Here is an 8,514-nt window from a genome sequence, read left to right as displayed (position 1 = left end):
ATCTCCACCTTCTTCAGATTCTGGGAAAAGAAACTAAAAATGTTTAAAACGCTTTTCTATATAAGAATAATCAATATGATGGATAAAGGAAATTCATGATAATTATATGTTTAAATGACAAGGTTCAAGTAAATATGAATTTTATAAAGGCTTACACTCTATTTTCATGTGTGTGCTTTTACATTAATTTCTTTAATTTATATCCACAACCATGTTGTTGTTTCACCTATAGTACTATATCCCAGCCCCACAATTTACTGTCTGACCTTGAGCAAGTTCTTTACTCTCTCTATATATCAGTTTCCTTATCTACAAAAGGAGATAACAATGATACCTACATCATGGTGTTATGGGAATTATATTACTTAGTATGTGTAAAGGTCTTAAGCAGCACCTGACCCCGTGTATGTTCTATATGTGTTAACTATAATTTCATGGAGCCAGAGAATGTGACCTGTTCTATAGCTTTTGGAATTTATCAAAAAATTCTTTGTGATCTAAGTTAAAATTAATATTTGTGAAAATTCCATGTGTTTTTTAAGTAAGGTATATTTTCCATGTATGAGATATACAACCTTATAAAACACAATATATTTATTCAGCACTATTCTACTGCAGTAATCTAGGACTGGGACACTGGTACTGAGGGCTAAGAAGAAAGAAGATATTCAGGATGGATTTCAAAAATAAGATTGACAGAATTTAGTGGCTATATGATATAATAAGAAGAAAGCATGAAAGATGATACTGTGATTTCAAAGCTGGCAAAAAAATGGTTAGCAATACAATTCACTAAACTAGAGAGGCCAGAAGAGAAGGTAGGTTGGGAGTGCAGGGAGTGTCAATAAAGAGATGTTTTAGCATAATGGAGTCATGCAAGGGATATGGATATCAGTTCACTGGACATATTTTTAAGAGTCTAATTTTATTTCTTTTTTAATTTATTTTTGAGAGAGACAGAGCACGAGTGGGGGAGGGGCAGAGACAGAGGGAGACACAGAATCCGAAGCAGGCTCCAAGCTGTCAGCACAGAGCCTGATGCGGGGCTCGAACCCATGAACCATGAGTTCATGACCCGACCCAAAATTGGATGCTTAATGGACTGAGCCACCCATGCACCCCAACTTTATTCTTTTAATAAATGAGCCTAATTCCTATTATGAACCTCATTCCCCTTCGTCACAGAAACTTAAACTCAGTGTATTCAGAGTTGTTTCCCTAGAATTATTTGGAAGTTTGAGAGGACTTATAGTGGTGAGGCATCTGGGAGAGCATTGATTATGCTAACATTACTAAGATATCATTATCCCTACTTGGTCTTGAGTCACTAGCCAATGTACAACTGCTAAGGTGCTTCTTGTTCTTAATAACATTCTTAAAATTCTTTTGGGGGCTTGGGGGACAGCTGGCTGGCTCAGTCAGTTAAGCATCTGACTTTTGATTTCAGCTCAGGTCATGATCTCAAGGTTTGTGGGATCGAGCCCCTCATCGGGCTCTCTGTCTCTCCCTGTCTCTCTGCCCACCCTCACTCTCTCTCTCTCTTTCTCTCTCAAAATAAATAAATAAACAATTTTTTAAAAAACCTCTTTAGGAAAGGCTCATTCTTTAGTGCATAGGATAATTCTGCCACTCAAGCATCATTCTAGTTTACCAGAAATTCCAGTGGGAATATCTATCACTCTACCACATCCTATGGTGATCTCAGTCATACAAGGATTCTACTCTTACTCCCTTCCCATGCTGGGGGAACCCGTGTGAGGGAAGACCACCTCACAATGCTGTGAGAATCTCAGTCCTATCAACCAAAGAAAACCAGTCAATCAGTGCTATGCTACGCTATGGCCTTGCCAACTCTCTGAGCTCCACTCACCTAAGCAAACACTAGTGTCTGTCCTCCATTACCTGCTCCCATTTCTCTCCCCTCCCACTATATGAATTCCAGAATTGGAGACAGAAACAGTGATGCCCTTCCCCCCAATATCTAAAATACTCATTTTCTTTCATTTTTATTCTATCCTTCCTCTACCTTACTCAAAACTTGGTTTAGGGAAGAAATAAGCTTTTAATTCATCTGCATTCTCCAAAATCTATCATAAAATCTGAATCCAAGAGTTCCTTCCAGTGCCCAAGAGAACAAAGTCTTTTGACATGCAGAAACTTGCTCTTCATTTCTCTCTTTTCAAGGGGAAAAGGTACACATTGTTCAGAATATGGTAATGGTGAATTGTTTTGGACTTTTTAAAACAGGGGGGAAGTAAGCAGATAAAATTTTCTTAATATTCTTAAAATCAAAATCTAAAAAATTAGTAAGGAATTTCCCAAACAAAATCCATGTATAGGGTAGCAGCTTCTAAAATGGCTTCCAATGATTCCAGCATCTTGGTATACATGCTTTTATGTAATCCTCTTCTATTGAGTTACTCCCCTCTAATGGATGGTATTGAGTTGACTCCTGAACAACATGAGTTTGAACTGCATGGCTCCACTTACACACACCTTTTTTTTTTAAGTTTATTTATTTTTGAGAGAGAGAGAGAAAGCAGGGGAGGGGCAGAGAGAGGGAGACAGAGGATCCAAAGCTGGCTCAGCAGTGAGCCCAATGTGGGGCTCAAACTCACAAACCAAGAGATCATGACCTGAGCTGAAGTTGGAAGCTCAACTGACTGAGCCAGCCAGGTGCCCAAAACACAGATTTTTTTCAATAAATATATTAGAAAAATGTTGGAGATTTGGGACAATTTGAAAAACTCACAAATGAGACATGTAGCAGAGAAATATAAAAAAGAAAAGAAAAAGAAAAAGTCATGTCATGAATGCATAAAATACATGCCAATATAGTCTGTTTTATCACTTACTAAACTATAAAATATGCACAAATATGTTATATTTGCTTTCATTTAACTATTTTTCCTTCCTTTTTATATTTCTTCCTTCTAGTTGTATCAATTTTAAAATAAAAATAAAGATGAAACAGACAGACAGACAAACATAAAGAAATAAATCCAGCATAAAGATCATTGTAAAAAAAAAAAAAAAGAAGAGGATGAGGTGCTCAGTCGGTTGAGTGTCCAACTCTTGATTTCAGCTCAGGTTGGTCCCAAAGTTGTGGAATTGATCTCCACATCAGGCTCCATGCTCTCTCCCCCTCTCTTTCTGCCCTCCTTTGCTCTCTCTCTCTCTCAAAAACATAAAAAATTTAAAAAAAAAAAAAAAAGGAATTCATCAACCCATCCTCACAGCTATACCAGCAAGTGTAAAATTTGCACTTTTTGCAAAATATCTTTTTTTTAAATGTTGTATTTATTTTTGAGAGAGAGAGAGACAGAGTGCAAGCTGGGGAGGGGCAGAGAGAGAGAGAGACACAGAGTCTGAAGCAGGTTCCAGGTTCTGCTGACCCACGTGGGGCTCGAACTCACAAACCATGAGATCATGACTTGAGCCAAAGTCAGACGCTTAACTGACTGAGCCACCCAGGTGCCCTTGCAAAATATCTTTTTATGTCCTACTGAAAAATGTAGCTTTTATGTGGGTGCAGAATTGCTATAAGAAAGGCTTACCTGTAGACTCTCATGTGATCAGAGAAAAAAGCAAAATTAACTTAAAGCAAAAGGAAGGTTAAGAATTTAAGGCTGAAAAGTTTAATGCTAACAGAGGATAATTTGATAATAGAAAGAGGTATGGCTTTTAAAATGTCGAGATAACAGGAGAAGCAACTTCAGCTAACCAAAGGGTAGCAAACAAGTTCCCAGATGCCATTAAGAAAATGTATGTATTCTAGCATACAGGTTAAAAAAAATGGTCAAAAATATACCTATGATATTTTGTTAATGGGTACACAATATAAAAATATGTAAATAGGAGCACCAATAACATAAACTTTAAGGGTAAGAAAATAAATGTATGAACTTTTTTATGCAATCGAAGTTATTATTACAGCTAAAAATAGACTTACAACTATAACATGTACTATGACACCTTCATTATAATCACAAGGCAAAATCCATAATAAATACATAGATAATAAAGAGAAAAAATAATAGAATACTACTATAAAAAAATCAGCTAACAAAGAAAGACAGCAAAAGAAGAAAAGAATTTAAAAACTACCAAAAAGATCATAAAGCAATTGACAAAATGGTGATAGTAAGTTCTTGCCTCTCAAAAATTACTTCAAATGTAAATGGTTTAAATTTTCCAATTAAAAGACAGAATGCTTCAATGGATAAAGAAGTAAGACCCAGCTCAGCTATATGGGCCCACAAGATACTCAAGCATTAAGGACACTCATCCTCAGAAATTGAAGGGAAAGACATTCCATGAAAACAGAAAACAAAAGAGAGCAGAACTAGTTATATTTTTACCAGACAAAATAGACTTTAAGTCAAAAACTGTAATCAGAGACAAAGTCATCATATAATGAAAAAAGGGTAAATTCATCCAGAGGATATAACAATTATAAATATATATGTGCACAATATTGCAGCACATAAATAAACAGACCGGAGGGCAAAAATAAAGAGCAGTATAATAATAGTAGGGGAATCTAATACCCTATTTTCAAAAATGGATAGATCATCCAGACAGAAAATCAATAAGGAAATAATGGACTTGAACTGCACTTTAGCCCAAATGGACCTAACAGACATCTACAGAACATTCTATCCAACAGAAGCAGAATACATATGATTCTCAAAGAAAATTCTCCAGAATAAATAAGTCAGAAAAACAAAACTAGCCTTAAAATGTAAGAACATTAAAATCATAGAAAGCATGTTTCCCAAATGCGATGTTATGACACTAGAAATTAGTGATGGGAAAAAAGTCAAAAATTGGCTAATGTGGGGGAAATTAAACAACACTCTTCTGAAAACACTATGAACCAAAGAAATAAAAAGATAAATAAAAAAATATCCTGAAACCAATGAATGAACAAACCACACACCAAATCTAATGCAATACAACAAAAGAAGTTCTAAGGGGGAAGTTTATAATGATGAACAAGCACATTAAGAAAAAAGATACCTCAAATAAACAACCTAACCTAACACCTCGACTAGAAAAGAAAAACAAACTAAGCCCAAAGTTAGCAGATAGAAGACAATAATGAAGATTAGATTGGAAATAAATTAATTAGACACTAGTAAGACAACAGAAAAAATCAATGAAGCTAAGAATTTTAAAAAAATAAAATAAAATTGACAAACATTTGGCTAAACCAAGAAAAATAAGAGATGACTCAAGTTAATAAAATTATAAAGGAAAGAGTAGACATTAAAACTGATAACCACAGAAATGCAAATTACCATAAAGACTACTATGAAGAATTGTATACCAATAAATTAGATAACTTAGGAGAAATAAATTCCTAGAAACACACAATGTATCAAGACTGAATCATGAAGTAACAGAATGGCTGATAACCAATAACAAGCAAGCAGATTAAATCAGAAATCTAAAATCTCCCCATAAACAAAAACCTAGGACAAGATGATTCCACTGGTAAATTCTACCAAACATTTGAAGAAGACTTAATAGGCGCCTGGGTGGCTCAGTCAGTTAAGCGTTCGACTTCGGCTCAGGTCATGATCTGGCAGTTCATGAGTTTGAGCCCTGCGTCAGGTTCTGTGCTGACAGCTCAGAGCCTGGAGCCTGCTTCAGATTCTGTGTCTCCCTCTCTCTCTGCCCCTCTCCCACTATGCTCTGTCTTTCTCTCTCTCAAAAATAAATAAACATTAAAAAAAAATTCAAAGAAGACTTAGTACCTTAAATAAAAATAAATCTTCTCAAATATTCCCCAAAAAATTGAAAAGGAAGTAACACTTTCAAACTTATTGTAAAGGCCAGCATTACCCTGCCACAAATACCAGTCAAAGAAACCACAAGAAAATTACAGGCAAATACCCCTGATGAACAAGGTGCAAAAATCATCAAGAAAATATTAGTTAACCAAATTCAAGAGCACATTACAAGGATCATACCCCATGATCAAGTGGAATTCATCCCCAGAATGCAAGGATGGTTGAACATAGGCAAATCAATAAATGTGATAAATCATATTAACACAATGAAGGATAAAAATTATGTGATCATTTCAATGGAAGTGTTTAACAAATTCAACGTTCTGTTATGATAGAAACTCTCAACAAATAAGGTATAGAAGGAATGTTCCTCAATATAATAAAGGCCATATAAGACAACCCACACAGCTAACTTCATACTCAATGGTGAAAAGCTTTTCCTCTATGATCAGGAAAAGGACAAGGGTGCCCATTCTCACCACTTCTATTTAACATAATACTGGAAGTCCTAGCCATCACAATTAGGCAAGAAAAAGAAATTAAATGTATTCAAATCAGAAAAGAAGTAAAATTGTCTCTGTTTACAGATTATATGAGTTTATGTATAGAAAACACTGAAGACTCCACCAAAATAACTTCTAGAACTAATAAGTGAATTTGGTAAAGGATACAAAATTAAAATAAAAAAAATATTTACATTTCTATACACTCACAAAAAAAACTACTTGAAAAAATGATTTAAGAAAATAATCCCCCTGGGGTTCCTAGGTGACTGAGTCAGTTAAACATCAAATCTTGATTTCAACTTAGGTCATGATCTCCCAGTTCATGAGTTTGAGCCCCGCATCTGGCTCTGCACTGTCAGTGCAGAGCCTGCTTGGGATTCTATCTCTCTCCTGCCTCTCCCCTGCTCATGCTGTCTCTCTCTCAAAACAAATAAATAAACTTTAAAAAAGAAAGAAAGAAAACAATCCCCTTTTTAGTAGCATCAAAGGAATTAAATACTTTGGAACATATTTAAATAAGGAAGTAAAAAGATCTTTACACTGAAAATTATAGAATATTGATGAAAAAGTGAAGAAGACAAATAAATGGAAAGAAATCCTGTGTTCATGGACTGGAAGAATTAATATTGTCAAAATGTCCATAATACCCAAAGCAATCTACAGATTCAATGCAATCCCTAGTAAAATTCCAGTGGCATTTTTCACAGAAATAGGAAAAATGATCTTAAAATTGCTATGGGAGCACAAAAGACCATGAATGACCAAAGCAATCTTAAGAAAGAACGAAGATGAAGGCATCACTCTCTTGACTTCAAACAGTATAAGGCTTTAGTAATCAAAACACTATGGAATTGGGGCGCCTGGGTGGCTCAGTCGGTTAAGCGTCCGACTTCAGCTCAGGTCACGATCTCGCGGTCCGTGAGTTCGAGCCCCGCGTCGGGCTCTGGGCTGACGGCTCGGAGCCTGGAGCCTGTTTCGGATTCTGCGTCTCCCTCTCTCTCTGCCCCTCCCCCGTTCATGCTCTGTCTCTCTCTCTGTCTCAAAAATAAATAAAAACGCTAAAAAAAAAAAAATTAAAAAAAAACCACTATGGAACTGGCACATATCAGTGAACAGAATAAAGAGCTCAGAGCTAATCCCACACATATATAATCAACTAATATTTGACAAGGGTGCCAAGAACACATAATGGGGAAACTATAGTCTATTTAACAAATGGGGTGTTGGGAAAACTGGATATCTACATGGAAAACAGTGAAACTGTATTCTTCTCTTACACCATATACAATAAATTCAAAATATATTAAAGATTTAAATGTAAGACCTGTAAGCATAAGACTCCTAGAAGAAAACATGGGGGGAAAGCTCCTTGACGTTGAGTTCTTGGCAATAATTTTTTGGATATGACACCAAAAGAACAGGCAACAAAAGGAAAAATAAACAAGTGGACTACATCAAACTAAAGAGCTTCTGTACAACAAAGGAAATGAGAAGAATGTACAACAAAGGAAATGAGAAGCTTCTGTACAACAAAATGAGAAGAATGAGAGAAAATGTTTGTGAATCATATATCTGATAAGAGAGTAATATCCAAATTATATAAGGAGCCCATACAACTCAATAGAAAAATAACAAACTAATTAAAAAGAGGCAAAGGTCTTGAATACAGTTTTCCAAAGGAGACATTCAAATGGTCAATAGGTAGATAAAAGGGCTTCAACATCACTAATCATCAGGGAAATGCAAAGCAAAACCCAATGAGATATTGCCTCACACCTGCTGGAACGGCTATTATGAAAAAGACAAGAGACAGGAAGTGTTGGCAATGATGTGGAGAAAAGGGAACCCTTGAGCACTATTGCTGGGAATGTAAATTGGTACTGCTATTACAGAAAACGGTATAGATTTAATCAAAAAAATAAATCAAAATTTAATCAAAGAATTAAAATTACATGTGATCCAGCAATCCCATTTCTGGGCACATATCCAAAGGAAACTTTATCAATATCTCAAAGAGTTATCTGCACATTCATGTTTAATGCAGCATGATTTACAATAGCCAGGATATGCAAACAACAGAATTCCACCAGTAGCGGGAGCAGAGAGCGGGTCCCAGAGAGCCCTGAACAGCCCCACCACCACCACCCGTCTAGGTACCATCACACCTGGGAGGAGCTGCCACAGCCGGCCCAGTCACCATCACTACAAGC

The sequence above is a fragment of the Acinonyx jubatus genome, chromosome B1 (assembly GCF_027475565.1).
Source record: "Acinonyx jubatus isolate Ajub_Pintada_27869175 chromosome B1, VMU_Ajub_asm_v1.0, whole genome shotgun sequence".
Lineage (NCBI taxonomy): Eukaryota > Metazoa > Chordata > Mammalia > Carnivora > Felidae > Acinonyx > Acinonyx jubatus.
The sequence above is the reverse complement of the archived record's forward strand: the minus strand, read 5'-3'. Positions refer to the sequence as shown.